This window comes from Mirounga leonina, unplaced genomic scaffold (genome assembly GCF_011800145.1).
Source record: "Mirounga leonina isolate KUSES-001 unplaced genomic scaffold, KU_Mleo_1.0 Mir_92, whole genome shotgun sequence".
Taxonomy (NCBI): Eukaryota; Metazoa; Chordata; class Mammalia; order Carnivora; family Phocidae; genus Mirounga; species Mirounga leonina.
The window spans coordinates 8273397-8288522 of NW_023270852.1; the positions used below are offsets into that span (position 1 = coordinate 8273397).

At 45.2% G+C, this 15126-nt stretch overlaps 1 protein-coding gene across 6 annotated transcripts in view; it reads left to right on the forward strand.

Annotated features, from left to right (window-relative positions):
• DENND2B (DENN domain containing 2B) overlaps positions 1 to 15126 on the forward strand; it is a 149959-nt gene that overhangs the window by 35969 nt on the left and 98864 nt on the right. For 3 of the 6 annotated variants that reach the window (XM_034995458.1, XM_034995462.1, XM_034995463.1), the window contains exon 1: positions 11250 to 11835. The exons of 1 other annotated variant lie outside the window; for it this stretch is intronic. The gene's annotated coding sequence lies outside the window, so the exon portion shown is untranslated. Of the gene's footprint in view, positions 1 to 10999; positions 11089 to 11249; positions 11836 to 15126 lie in introns of those variants that run through there. 2 more of the 6 variants (XM_034995459.1, XM_034995460.1) reach the window with 1 other exon arrangement.

Below are 15126 nucleotides of genomic sequence, written 5' to 3' on the forward strand. Positions count from 1 at the left end.
GTAAGGACAAAGGGCTGATCAGGCAGGGCTCAGCTGGCTTTTCTTCTCAGGAGCTTTCTTTACCTCATCTAGCCACCAGTCCCCTGAGATGATTCCATAGGGATAAAAGTGGTATCTTCGTGTTCTGCAGGAGGACTTGAGAGCCTCATGAACCAGATGGACATGTTAGCTTATTTCTCAGCTTAAGGGGCTCCATAGACTTGATTTCCTTTTTTTCCTTCAGTATACTTGCCTGAGATGTTATTAAGACTCCATTTACCCCTGGGTCTGCAAATACAGTGTGTTCCCCTGAACGTGCTATTGTTCTAATGGGAATGGAGCAGAGTAAAGACATGGACCTCATTTGATCTGGGCTCTGTATTTTAGTCAGTGAAACTAAAAATCACATTGACTCATCAGTTGACTCATATTGAACCATTTCTTAAGTCTCCTTCACTTCTACCATCTTCATCCTGTTGTTAGTGTAGTTTTTTTTCTAAACTTGAGTAAAATAGTATCCTTTTTTTTTTTTTTTTAAATGTCATCTTGCTATATTAACCTCTGATTCCAGTTTGTGGAGCCCTTTCTTCCTGATTCTCTCTAGTATATTAATTATTCCTCCCATTTAGTTTGCCATAGGCATTTTAGATAAGCGTGTCTTCCCCTAATTATTGATAAAAACAACCGTGAGAGGATCTAGAACCGATGAGAAGTGGCCAAACTTCTAGGGAGTTCCAGAGCACTTCTTCCTAGTTGATATTGATCCATTTTGCAGCACCGTTTGGTCCCAGCTGTTCTGAGTTACCGGACCATCCAGTTGCCAGTGTATTTCTGTTTTATCCTTAAGATCAAGAGGAGTTTTTCTGAAGTCCAGAAAAATTGTGTCCCTGGCATTCTTTGATATATGTGTGTGCATATGGATGTGTTTATTTATATGCTATATAACATGTCATATACAAATATATATCATGGAAATAGGTATGCATATTATTTTTGAAACCCCAAACTATTGTTTATAGACCACTTGCTATCTATCACTGTGTGTTTCACATATATTGTCTCCTTTATTCTCTATAATAATTTTATATTAGCTTTTTTAAATGAAAGTAATAATAACATGTTTTAGTATGACTTGTACTTAATCTCTACTGGCTGGTCCTTCCTCCTGCATGTCCTTGCCACTTTTCATATTTCTTTGTTCTGGAGTTTTGCTTGTGATATTGCTTATTTAATAAACACTTACTGAGTACTTGCTATGTGTAAAGAAAGCACAGCATTATAGCGTGTTGGGAATTCAAAGCTAATAAGAAATGATCCTCTTGCTCAGAAGAGCTTATATGTAATTAAAAATATGAATGGATGAACAATGGTTTGGTGGGGGAAGGAGGGAAAGCAAAAGAACTCAGAAGAGAGAGTCCTGAGTGTGAATGGAGTGCTGAAGCTAGCCCACTTACAGGTTCTGAATGGAAAACTCTAGAAGCCATAGTAGTGGTATGTTCCATGTCAGAACCTTTTCAGAAAGATGGAAGGTGTCCAGTTGACTGACTTAAATCCTATCCCAGCACTTTGTTGGAGTGTCTTCCTTCTTCACTTGTATGTGTTTTTGTAGTGTAGTGTAATTGTAGGTTTGTAATGCACAATTAGCATTGCCTGATGCTGTTAAAGTCTTCACAGTCATCACTTAAGGTTAATTTTCAAATAAGTAATACATGTATGTGTTGTAAATCCAAACGGTGCGAAAAGGTGTACTGTGAAAGCAAGTCTTCCACCTTCTTTCCTCTTCCCCTAGAGCCAGTCGTGGTCACCAGCTTGGAGACTGTATCATTTCTTTTAATGGCTGCACAATAGTCCAGTGCAGCTTCTCAGACTGCAGGTCGTCATTAGTGGGTTGGAAAATCAATTTAGTGGGGGCCGTACAAGCTTTGTTGGCTTTCTTAATGAAATAGATTAAGATAGCATCACACATGGTAAAGATAAACACCGTTTTGAGAAAACTTTTTGGTTCAGTTTTATTTATTTATTTATTTTATTTTATTTTATTTTTATTTTTTTAAAGATTTTATTTATTTTTCAACAGAGAGAGAGAGACAGCAAGAGAGGGAACACAAGCAGGGGCAGTGGGAGGGGGAGAAGCGGGCTTCCCGCTGAGCAGGGAGCCCGATGTGGGACTCCATCCCAGTACCCTGGGATCATGACCTGAGCTGAAGGCAGACGCTTAACGACTGAGCCACCCAGGCGCCTGGTTCAGTTTTATACACACACATGCTCTCTCATACATGTGCATATGACATTACTATATTACATACGTATTTTTTACTCTGGGTCTTGGTCAAAACATCCTTGAAATTTACCAGTCCTACTTCGGAAGTTTTTTTCTTAGGGTAACTTCCTAGAAGTGAGGATACGATACTGAGTCAAAGAATATGAGCATTTTAATTGATTTAGCCAAGTTACTTTCTAAAAGCTATGTCCCATTTACTATCTAATAATGCCACCTGTATTTTATTTAGTATAGGTTATTTTTATTTTAACAAAGACATTTTTCTATGCGTTATATATGTGATATATATTTTTTAACAAAATGGGATAATTTATTACTCTTCTCAAAGTAATATAAAATGAACACTTTCCTATTTTACTAAATATTCTTCTACAGCCACAGTTCTCATTCTGGGGGCAGTTTTTCTTGGATGTAGGGTGTGAGGAGTGACTGCTCTAGTTCTTCTCAAACTTGAGCCATTCTTACCCATTCCTGTGATTTATACTGTATATACTTAAAAAAAATATATATTTTATTTATTTTGAGGGAGAGAGAGAAAGAGAGAGGGAGTGCATGAGCCGGGGGAAGGGCAGAGGGAGAGGGAGAGAGAGATCTCGACCAGACCCCACGCTGAGTGCAGAGACTAACATGGGGCTCGATCCCATGACCTTGAGATCACAACCTGAGCCAAAATCGAGTCGAATGCTCAACCGACTGAGCCACCCAGGCACCCCTGTATATACTTTTATTTACTGATCTTTAAATTGGCTTTTTAAGAGCTTTTTATTTTTAAATAATTTTAAACTTACAGAAAAGCAGCAGAGACAATACAAGTTCCCCTAATCTTATAGAACTATGGTACAACAAGAAGTTTAGTAATAGTGTAATGTCAACTATAGACTTAATTTGGATTTCATTAGTTTTTCCTATTCCAGGATCTAATCCAGACTCTCACATTACATTTATGTGTCATGTCTTCTTAGTCTCCCCCAATCTGTGACAGTTCCACAGTCTGTCCTTGTCTTTTATGACCTTGAGACTTTTGAGGGTGTACTAGCTAGGTATTTTATAGAATGTCCCTCAAATCAGGTTTGTTTGATATTGTCTCATAATTAGATTGAGGTATGGATTTTTGGGAAGAATGCCACAGAAATAAAATGCCTTTCTCAGTGCATCATGTCAGGGTACATGATGTCAGTATGTCTTATTAATAGTAATGTTACCTTTGATCACTTGGTTAAGATAAAGTCTGCTAGGTTTCTTCATCATCAAGTTTTTGTATTTATGCCTTTGTAATTAATAAACATTTTGGGAGAGATACTTTGAGACTGTGTAGGTTCCTTATTTCTCTTTAAACTTCTACCCACTAATTTTAGCAAAACAAAACTGAAAGTGAACAAAAAACATACACAGTTGACCTTTGAACGACATGGGTTTGAACTGTGCAGGTGCATTTATACATGGATTTTTTGGATAAATACATTATAATACAATATAATTTTCCTATGATTTTCTTGATAGCATTTTCTTTTCTCTAGCTTACTTTACTGTAAGAATATGGCATATAAAACATATAACGTACAAAATATGTGTTAATGACTTTATGGTATTCGTGAGACTTCCAGTCTGCAGTAGGCTCTTAGTAGTTAAGTTTTTGGGAAGTCAAAAGTTATATGAAGGGCGCCTGGGTGGCTCAGTTGGTTAAGCGACTGCCTTCGGCTCAGGTCATGATCCTGGAGTCCCTGGATCGAGTCCCGCATCGGGCTCCCTGCTCAGCAGGGAGTCTGCTTCTCCCTCTGACCCTCCCCCCTCTCATGCTCTCTCTCTCTATCTCATTCTCTCTCTCAAATAAATAAAATCTTTAAAAAAAAAAAAAAGTTATATGAAGACTTTCAACTGCACAGGGGGCCAGCACCCCTAACTCCAACGTTGTTTGTGGGTCAACTGTACCTTCTTTAGCATTGGTCTAATCAATGAGATCAGTGAAAATGGGGTTAATAGCTGGTTATGTTTTTTTCTTATGAACATTAAGATAAATATAAAAGTATTTAACATTTTTAAAATGTTTGTCCATATACCACTTATAATAAATCATCTTCTGTACACGTCATACCTTGGGAACCCTGGACCACTCTGAGGTGCTAAGCACCAAACGGTTAAGTTTTGTGGTGATATTATTGATCCCTTATTAATTAGATTGATTAGTTGGTTGGTTTCATTAGTTCATATATTAAAAATGTATTAACTGTGCTTGGTACAGAGTCCTAAACTAGAATTCAGAGTTAAGACATAGTTCTTGCCCTAAAGAATATTATAGGCTTATAGGCTAGTAGGAGAATTAAGTTGAATAAGCCTTGTACACTAAAATACAAGGCAGTGAGCATGGCTAACAATGGAGTAGTAGACTGTTTCAATGAGTTATAAGGACTATGGGTAGAGAATCCAGTCCAGGCAGGGAAAATCAGGGGAGATGGCATGGAGGAGGTGACACAGTCTGGGCCCACATCTCCCACATATTTGCCCAGATCTTATTCTGAGGAGTACTTTTTCATTCAGGCTCAAGGTATTTTTTTGGTTATATCATGGAAAAGCCATTTGAGTCCACATTCTTCTTATTCCCCCATCTCCTTTCCCCCCACTTAGTGCTCTACCTCCCCTATCATCAAGCTTTGGTCGTGACAGGTTTAAGGTCTTGATTGAGCTCAGAGTTCTAAGGCAAGTAAGCATGAGAAGCCCATTCTGGAAAGGTAAAATGGTGCTTTTAGAAGGGGTCTGGAATATTGCCTCCTCAGTCCGGTCTTTCCTGGCCCCAGGCTGTGTTTCTATGGCCCAGTGTTAAAATGCTCAGACTTAACAAGGGACAGTAGTCAGTGGTCTGTGGATTTGAGAGATTCTAGGAAGCATTGTGACAGATACTCCAAGAGATTGGATCAAGCCACTGAGTATCTTGTGCCCTGGGGATCTGAATTTTGAGTTTCATATTGAGAGTTGTGAACTGAGTAGAGGTGAACTAGGGCTGGGAGGCTGACAGACCAAAGGAGAGTGTGCTCAACCCAGCACGAAGATGTCCAAGAGCTGCTTCGTCACAGGGCAGTGGGATCCAGGATAGTTACAGGCTGAATCCCACACTCTTTTAGTTCAGAGCCTTAGTGTTGGGTGGGAGGCAGGTGGGATTAGGTCAGGAGTAAGGACCCCAGAGAATTTCCTCTCATAAAATGCCAGGACTTGAGCACAGCACGGCCCTTTCATCTGTGCAAGCAGAAGCAGAGTATGTGTAGCAGTGGCCGGCGCACTGGAGGTCCTGCTGGATATGGCTCCTGACAGAAGCAGGAGAAGGCTGGCATTGCCATCTGGACGGAGACAGCTGTTTTGTTGATTCGCAGGTGCTGTAGAGCCCATGAGGAGACTGCTTGATTGGAAGTAGGCACATTATCTTCCAGGAGAACTTAGATATTGCCAATTCCTCTGCTTTGTAAAAGCGGCTTTGTCTCAGACCGTTGGCTAAGGAGTGAGTCCCTGGCAGAGGCTCAGTTTCCTTCCAAGGCACTTCCCAGGTCATTTCCAAATTTCCGCATCCTGTGTTTGGCATCTTTCTTCTCTTTTCAGCCTTCTTTAGGCAAGAAGTCTGAATCTCCCATCTTCTCCTCCAGAAGAGGCTGCCTTTTATGGGGCTGGTCTTCTGTCTGGTCCCAGGCAGAGGACTCCCAAAGCCCCAGGCCAGGGGCTCTGCTGAAAGTCTTGGAGGAGACTCTGGAGCCTCTGAAACAGGAAGTCTTCCTGAAATCAGTGGGACTAGGTGATTGGGACAGAACATTCAAGTTGTAAGGACCCTTAGAGAACAGCTAGTTCCAACAGCCCAGCAGCCCAGCAGCCCTCTTGTTACGTGCAGGGAAAAGCAGAGGCCCTGAGGGGGGCAGGGACTTGCTCAAGATCTCACCACCCTGGCAACCAGGACCTGGGCTCCAGTCGACCAAATCCTTCTCTACTCCTGCATTTCCTAAAGGGCTCTTGTGTAAACCTGCCTGCTCACACGGCAGCCAGAGCCCAGTGCAGAACCAGGCAGGACACATTCCGGATTCCTCCACTACTTGGGCAGAACTAGATGCCCCCTGTGCAGAGGTGGCTGGACTCCACAGTCTGGTGGCAACTGGGAGCTCAGTTCCCAGAGGCGGCTGAAGTTACACTGCATCTCTTAGGCCTTCTGGGATCCAACAGGTAATATCAAAACAACAGCTTACTTTTCTTGAATTCCTTTGATCCCAAAGTAAGGAGTGACTTTAAAAGATTTACTCTGCTCCTGTGTTTTTAGGTTTCTGTATAAGTTTTGCACTCAGATTCACTCATCTTATGGAGGGTACAGCTTCTGTTTTTGCTTTTAAAAGTCTTTTTCAAAGATTGATTTATCCCACACACATTAATAGATTGCCCACTGTGAATGAAATAATAAAGTTAGTAGACCTTATGGGGCTCATGACCTTACGAATATGAGTGACAGTGATAAAGTGCTATGAATACCATGATAAAGCCATCTTCAAACTGCTGTGGGATTGCAGAGCAGACAGATTCTGATAAGAGATCAAGAAATATTTCACAGGGGAGGTGATCACTGAGTTGGGCCTTGTAAGATTTTGCTTGTTGGGGAGGAGGAGGTCCTCCGATAAAGGTAACAGCATGAGCAGTGGGGAGGGAGTGGTGGGAGAGTCAGGGCGCAGTTAAATTATAAAACATAAGATGACTTTTAATTTTATTTATTTATTTATTTAAAGATTTTATTTATTTATTTGAGACAGAGAGAATGAGAGAGACAGGGAGCACATGAGAGGGGGGAGGGTCAGAGGCAGAAGCAGACCCCCCGCTGAGCAGGGAGCCCCGATGCGGGACTCGATCCCGGGACTCCAGGATCATGACCTGAGCCGAAGGCAGTTGCTTAACCAACTGAGCCACCCAGGCGCCCATAAGATGACTTTTTAAAGGAAAAATGTATTTTTCATAAGCACAGTGACCTGCACAATGGAGGTAAGAGAAAAATGTTACTGTCCCTGAATGGAGCTGACCTGAGAGATCCTTCTCATCTGTGGGAGTTGGGCCATTCCTGCACCCCGCTCGGTTTGGCAGTGACGCTGGTGGAGGAGTGCCTGTAGTGGGTAAATGGGAGAGGCCACAAAACCCTGGAGCGCATCCCTAGAAGAGTGACCTTATGAGGAAATTTCTGGGAAATAAACCACAGGGAGACTTTACAGGAATTTTTGGTCGAGCCCACAGGCAAGGCACATGAGGAGAGGAGATGTAATTATAGTTTGTAAGTCTATGAAAAGAAACAATGAGTGGCATGAGATAGCTGTTCTAAGTTTCTTCTTCCTGCAGGACAAGACAAAATGGGTTCTTTGCACTCATTCAGCAGAAACTTCTGAGTGCCAGCTGGGAGCTGGACCCTATCCTAGATGCAGGGAGTATGGTGGCAAAACAGTCAAGGTTCCTGCCCCAAGGAGCTCATCAGGGAAAATTGGCCTTAAGAAAAGGGAAATGTATTTTGGTTGGAGATTATGGCGAGTGCTATGAAGGATAAATCCTCATTTCGATTGGAGGATCATGGAGGACTTCTCTGAGGAGGTGAGAGGCAAGTTGAGGCAAGGTAAGAGCCAATTAGGCAGACTGGGGGCGGGGGTGGGGGTGGGGGTGTCCCAGGCCAAGGGGAATAGCTTGGGAAAAATCTGGCCCTTTGGGGGGAATTAAAAGAAGGCCTGTGTGGCTAGCACACAGAGGTGGAGGGCAGGAAGTGCGCTGAGAGGAGGCTGGACAAGGATCAAGCAGGGCCTTCTAGGTCCTGGTAAGAATTCAGATTGTATCTCAAGTGCAGTGGGAAGCCATTGAAGTGCATCAAGCAGGAAATGACAGGATCGGATGTCCATCAGACAGCTGCATGGAGAATGGAGCTGGGGGGATAAGAGTGGAAGCTGGGGCAATCCAGGAGGATTTTCAGTAATCAAGGGAAGGGACTGAGGTGGCAGTGGAGGGCGGAAAAATGGATAGACACATTTTGGAAATAGAATTATTTGGAATTGGCAAATGGATTGGATATGGGGAGAGAGAGGCAGGAAGACGCAAGGGTGTCTCCCAGATTTCTGGCACAAGATTGTATGCGTGCCTTTCAACAGATCTTAGACCCCATAAAGCCCTGTCATTTGGGAGAGGTCAAGTAGGGTTGATCTGAATCCAGCCTTGCCTAGGCAGCGGAGGTATGCAGCTGTCCTCTTGCCCTGCCTAGTTCAAAGAGCTTATACCTGCAGCAGCACCCAAGCAGGGGTTCTGGTTCTTCTATCATGGGGCCCTTACTGTCTCCCTTCCCCCTGAGGACAAGGCTCTAAAGAATCTCTGTGAACTCCAGGGTGCCACTAGGGGGAGCATGGCCTGCATTTTGTGCCCAGTCTGGAGGGCTTTTTGAAGTCTGGATTACTTTAGAGACTAGACTTGTAGCCGCTTCAGTACTCAGCCCCGGCCCCGGCCCCTGGCCCCTCATAGTGCTTTGAAGAATGCCTGCCATATGGGAGGTGCTCAGTAAATGTTAGTTGGTGCTAATATTGTAACTGTGAGTATTATCTTGTGGAAGTGAATGGGCATCATCTCTTCTTTTTCAGTATGGCTACTGGGAAGTGGAATGTGCATTTTCAGAGTGAGAAGGAGAACAGAGGGATGCCTGTGGGGAATGGGAAGAGGGAGAAGTTTTGGGACCTGATGGTGTTGCACTTGCCATTTCATCCTGTCTTCTTTTGCAGACGTGGGACACTAGGGCCTTTGAGGGATTCCTGAGGTGGTGTTTGGCTCAGGTTGGGCATCTGTAGTGGGAGATTGGTCCCTGCCCCCTTTGAAGCTCTGATGGCTTCACTACAGCAATAGGGCCCACCACCACTTAGGGTTTATACCGTCCCGTTATTTCCTGTTGCATTTTCTTGATGCTTTTCCTACTTTGGCTCCTGACATGTAGTTACCTTTTTTTTTTTTTTTTTTTTTTTAATATTTACCTTTTAAGCTTAAGTCAATTAAAATCTTGTTTTGAGAATTTTGTGATATATCAGAGGTTAATAAAAACACAAGGATTCTGCAAGGAATTGCTGCATTAAAGATTCCATCAGGACCTCTCTGGCACTGTTTTAGGAAGCAGCGTTGAAAAATGTCTTCCTTGAGCCCCAGTGTCCTCCTCTGGGAGAGATACCAACTGCCCTGGCTTTTTGTTTGTTTGTACATGGTAAAAAACAACTGAGATGAATGAAGTTCTTAGCTCAGTGCCCAATTTAAGGAGAATGCTTTCCCACACATCATCTCTTTTTATGCCCATCCCAGCCTGTCAGTTGCCCATGGGGTAGGTTTCATAGGTGGAAACTGGGAGGTTAGTTAGTGGTAGAGCCAGACACTTCCAGGGTCTTCTGACCCCTGCTCCATGGTTGCTTCTACAGCTACTCTGCTTAATACACACAGGAGAGCTGAAAGGCTGTATCTAGGTCTGTTATTTTCTGCTTCTGTGAGCTGGGGCAAGTCATTTGACCTCTCTTTGAGATTTTCTTTGATCTGTTAAATTAGTATGATAATACCAGTCCTAACTTTTAGGTCAGTTGTGTTGAACAGATAAGCCAAGATTTATGAGGGTACTTGGGAAAAGTGTAAGGTAATTTATAGCTTTGGGGCAGGACTTTTCGCTCTAATCTGTGCACATTACCTTCCACGTCTCATAGATGCTATCATAGAGTCTTCAGGCCAACTGGATGGTAGTCAGGTCTCACACACGATGACTGAAAGATTTCTCTACCTTCCCCTGGGAACTCAGCTTTGTATCTCAATACTGGCTATCAAAAAAGTTGTTAGTGTGGTGCCCGGGTGGCTCAGTCGTTAAGCGTCTGCCTTCAGCTCAGGTCATGATCCCGGGGTCCAGGGATTGAGCCCCGCATCGGGCTCCCTGCTCCACGGGGAGCCTGCTTCTCCCTCTCCCACTTCCCTGCGTGTGTTCCCTCTCTCGCTGTGTCTCTCTGTCAAATAAGTAAAATCTTTTTTTTTTTTTTAAAGATTTTATTTATTTATTTGAGAGAGAGAATGAGAGACAGAGAGAGCATGAGAGGGGGGAGGGTCAGAGGGAGAAGCAGACTCCCCGCCGAGCAGGGAGCCCGATGTGGGACTCGATCCAGGGACTCCAGGATCATGACCTGAGCCGAAGGCAGTCGCTTAACCAACTGAGCCACCCAGGCGCCCCCAAATAAGTAAAATCTTAAAAAAAAAAGTTGTTAGTTCTTAGGATCAGATGGTAGTGTACTTTAGTGGAAAGTGCCCTGGACTGGAAGACAGTGGCCTAATCTCCTAGTTCTTCAACTGCCTAACTCACGAGCTGTGTAACTGTGGACTAAACATTGGGTCTCTCTGAGCCTTGGTTTTCCAATCTATAAAATGGTAATAATATTGTCCAGTGAATTTCAAATGGTTTGAGGATCAGACAGAATAGTGCATATAAAAGAAGGTCACAAAGCAGAAATGTACATGGGGGGTTGAATTGAGAGGGCCTGCCGTGTCCCAGGCACCGTGCTAGCTCTTGAACAGGAGTGGCAGTATTCCTGGCTGTCGCAGCAGCTCACAGACAGCCGGGGCGTTAGCTGCAGGCCCTGAGCAGGGCAGAGCGATGAGGCTGTGTTTGTGTCATGTCTGTTGCTTGGGCTGTGACTCTGGACTTGCCCAGGACTCTTACTGGTCCTGACCTAGTGTCTTTCCTCTCCATTGCAGGAAGATGAGAGACTGCTTGGGCACCAGCAATAGTACCATGAGTCCCTGCACTGGTTAAAGCGATCACCACAACCTGGGCAGGCAGCAAGGTAAGCAGAGAGGCCAGTCCAGGCGAGCTCCTGGGATGTGAATGCATTTCCGCCTCAAGTGCTGCCCGGAAAATCCCAAGTGCACAAACAAGTCAAGGCAATGCGTCTGGGTCCTCCTACCCGCACTCTGGGACCCAGAGGAAAGGCTTGCTTCCCCTCCCAAGTGCTCCAGCTAGCTCCCTCCTCTCTGGCCAGGATTCCTCCAAATTAAAAAAAAATGAGACACTGGAGGGGAGGAAAACAAGTCCACTCACTGTCTTTCCCTTCTCCCATCTGAGCTGTTGAAGCAAGTTCCCAGGAGCTGCCCAGAGCCCTTGTTTGACTGGAAGGGAGGTAGGAGGAGTGGAATGTGTGCAGAACCCGAGCTGATCAAAAGACAGTGCTGTTTTGTGGAAGCCTCCCAGAACTGAGAGCGGGAGAGAAGGGGGGTGGAGGGGGAGAGGAGAGAGGAGACAGAGGGAGAGAGAGAGAGAGCGAGTGAGAGAGAGCGAGCAAGCGCGAGCACAGGAGCATGCTGGCTGGCGAGAACAGGGTCTCCATGACAACTGGCCTGGCCAGCTAGAAGTGCTCTGCTCATTTGGCTGGAAGGAACTCCACGAAAGGTCAGAGGAAGGAGCTGTGGGAAGCTCGCAGCAGGTATCGGAGCTTAAGCGAGTGGATTTTGGGGCCCTGGGCTCCCTTACAGACTGTGGTGTGAGCCAAACTCTGCCGAGAATGGAGTGGGCAGGAAAGCACCGGGACTTTCAGGTAAGGTCAGCTCCGGCTTGGATTGTTTTTTCTCCTTTCCTGGCCATAGTCTTGGGCTGTTTTCTGGGAGGCAGGCAAATGTCTGTACTCTCTGCTCGGGGTTTGGGGCTCAGGAATGATGTCATGCTTCAACAGTTGGATTCTATTAGCTTAAGAAGGAGGGAAACAGCCAATTTTCTTGACTTTGCAAATCTAGCTGATCTCACTCTTGCTGAACCTGAGGTGTTTAGACTTTCTGTAGAAATCATCATCTTTTATTTAGCACAAAGGCTTAGGATATGTTACAGAAAGAGTGTTTTATATAGAAAAAGCAAGTTATCATCACTCCAGTATTGTGTTTGAGGTTCCTACACGGAAACTCCAGTGTCTTTTGAGTGGCGTGGTTTGTTCTAGTGAACACTGTCTGTTTTGTCTCTTGGTGCTGCTATGTCTGACCTGTAACGAAAAAAAAGAAAAAGCCAGTTAACTCAGCTAGGGGCCTGTGGTGAGTTCCCAGTCTCTGGAGCAGTTCTTAGGACAGAGGGACCGTCTTAGGGATATCTGAGCTGGGAATCACACTCTCGGTCTCTCTCCCAGGTAACTTGGAAAGAAGCATGTTGTTCTCCTGCGTTAATAAAGCCCATCACAGGCTTTCCTAAAAAGTATATGGGGTGGAGGCTGGCAGGTGTGTGTGTATTTTGGGTTGGGGGGCCTGTGAAGAGGTTTCCTATACAGGTATCTCCAAGTGAGCTCTCAGTGGTGGCCGCTAAGAGCTAGCTTGCTCGTGGAGACACGAGGTATTGTGGTTGTGCCAGATGGATACTTTGGGTTAATATTTTAACCCAGTCTCAGGGCATGCACTGTCCATGCTGTGCACTCCTCTTCTGTTTGTCGTATGCTTTGGTAAAACTTGTTCTGACCTAGAGGACTGGTGTGTGGTGAGCTCAGTGTGGCCTAGCAGAAGAAACCCTTCCAGAAAGGCACTTTATAGGTGATGGGGGTAGCTAGGTTGTTAGTAATCTGATTTGGAAGATTCATGCAGCAGACACTCCCTGCAGTGGGGACCCATCAGGAGATGTGCTTCCGCTTCAGGCATGTTGTATCTCAAACTTACTCCTGGGCCTCAGGGAACATTGTGGATGCCTTTGGTTTCTCTGTGGGATGAGGGAACAGCTGCTGTCCTGGCTCTTTGGTTTTTCTTCTTGAACTTTCTGAACAGAATGTCTTTTGTATTCTGGCAGACAATGAGGGGGCCTTCTGATTAACTTCGGGTCAGCTTGCCAATAAAAGCACTGACCATGTCCCCAATTTGGGCTCCGTGAATGTGTACATGTATGCACCAGTATTGTGGCCTAAGGGTCCACAAGGGTGAACTCCGTGGCCCTGCACCTCAGATGGGCCACTGTTAAAGTGATGCCTCCTTTTAGTACACTCCAGTGATCCTCTGCTTGGTAGAAACCTCTGTTTTGTTGGGGGGATATGGCATTGCACTATTGGTTGGGATTAAATTTGGGGGATGTGAGGAAGAGGCAATGCAAATCCAGAATCTCAGTTCTCCTCTGCTCAAGTGGCTGTGGTTGGGGCTCACCTCCCCCCAGCCCCGATATGTGAAGAGGGCTAGCGATGATCATTCTTTTGGTAAATCAGAATGAACACCGGATTTGGGGTTAGTAGACTTGAGTCCATGGTCAGATTCTGCTACTTGCCATCAAGGTGGCTATCGGCAAGACCATTAACCTCTGTGACCTTCGGAGTTATTAGCTGTGAGATGGAAGATAATGATATAACTACTTCAACAGGTCTTTTGGGAAGAACAAAAATGAGATCATTTTCATGAAAGTAATTCTAAGTAAGTCAAGTCCTCTATAATGTAAGATGTTGAAGGATGACCCCACTCTATTCTGTATAGTCATTTTGCCCCTCTGTTCTGGTTTCCCAGTTTATAAAGTGCCCTTTTCTTTTGTGCATTTACAAATAAAAATGAGGAAAACCTTTAAAAAGTCCTTTAAGATATTAAAGGAAACAAATAGTGCTTTCTTTGGGTTGGGAAATAGAGTGATGTTCACTGTAGGCTTTGAGCCTCATAAATGATCCTTCAGAGATGAAACTTTCTTTCCCTTAGGTCACCTGATTCATGTGTTTAGTACAGAAGAGAGGGATTCCAGCAGACCCTTTGCTTTTCCAGTGTCCCACAGCTAGCTACCTGGCAGTTATGGTGTCATAAATTTCAGTAGCTGGAAGAGAGGCTTCTGGTTGTCAGGTTTGGTTCCCTCATTCTGCTGGGCTCTGCTGGGGAAACTGTTTTGAGTGGGCAGAGAGGCCTTTCTCCTGTTCTGGGTTTGAAAGGCAGCGTCTAACTGGCAGGAAGAGTTAGCGCTCTGAAAGGCTCCTTGGGGGCTGGGCAGCTTTCAGGAACCTGTGTGACTACAGCTTAGAGGGAAACAAGAAAGAAAGAAAGAAATGAGGAAGTGGGAATTTCAAGGGCAGAGATTCTTGATATGCAGTGGGACTGTGCCAAGGAACAGAATAGCAGGGGTGGGGAGACTCCAGGCAAGGACACCCGGATCTGATCTCAGGGAGTGTGTACGGCTCATGGCATGCTTGGTGGGAACACAGGGAGGGACCTGGCACCCCACCTGCAGCCCCAGCTTCTGTCGTAGGACAGGGAAGCTGCCTACCATGCCCTGGGCTCTGGGAGGAAACCCCTGGGAAGACCCTAAAGAGGCAGATTTGTTGTTGAACAACAGAGCCACCTTCCCAGGCGAATCACAGCCCAGCAAGCCTCTAAGGCCTGATGGCAACTTTGTCCATAGCTTAGGTTGGGGCTGCAGCTGTTCCCCACTCCTCCTCAGTCCAGCTTCCCAGAGCTGAGTCACACGTTGGATGGATCCCTCTGTGTTCTTTAAGGATTAAAAAGTAACATTCCTGTTCTCACTCCCTCTCTCCCCCTTCCTCTACACCCCTTCCTGCACACTCTCCCACTGGGCTCCCTCTCTCTAAAATTAGAATAATCAGTTATCCAAGGAAGTTGAAACTTTGAAATGCCTTGGAGGACAGGCCTAGGGCATCCTGAATTCCGCTGTCTCTGCCCTATCCCTGGAATGGAGGGCTTGGGTATAAAGTTTGCAGGGGCACCCCAGACTCCAGGTATCATGGCCACACTGCTGGCCCAGGAGTAAGAGAGGCTGTGCTCCATTTCCTACCTAATCTGATTCTAAGAACTACTTTGGGGGGCACCACTGGGCACCTGAGGGTGGTGGGAGGGTCTGAGTCAGGGACTGCCAGAGCACCTCTCTGCAGGCAGGCAGCGGG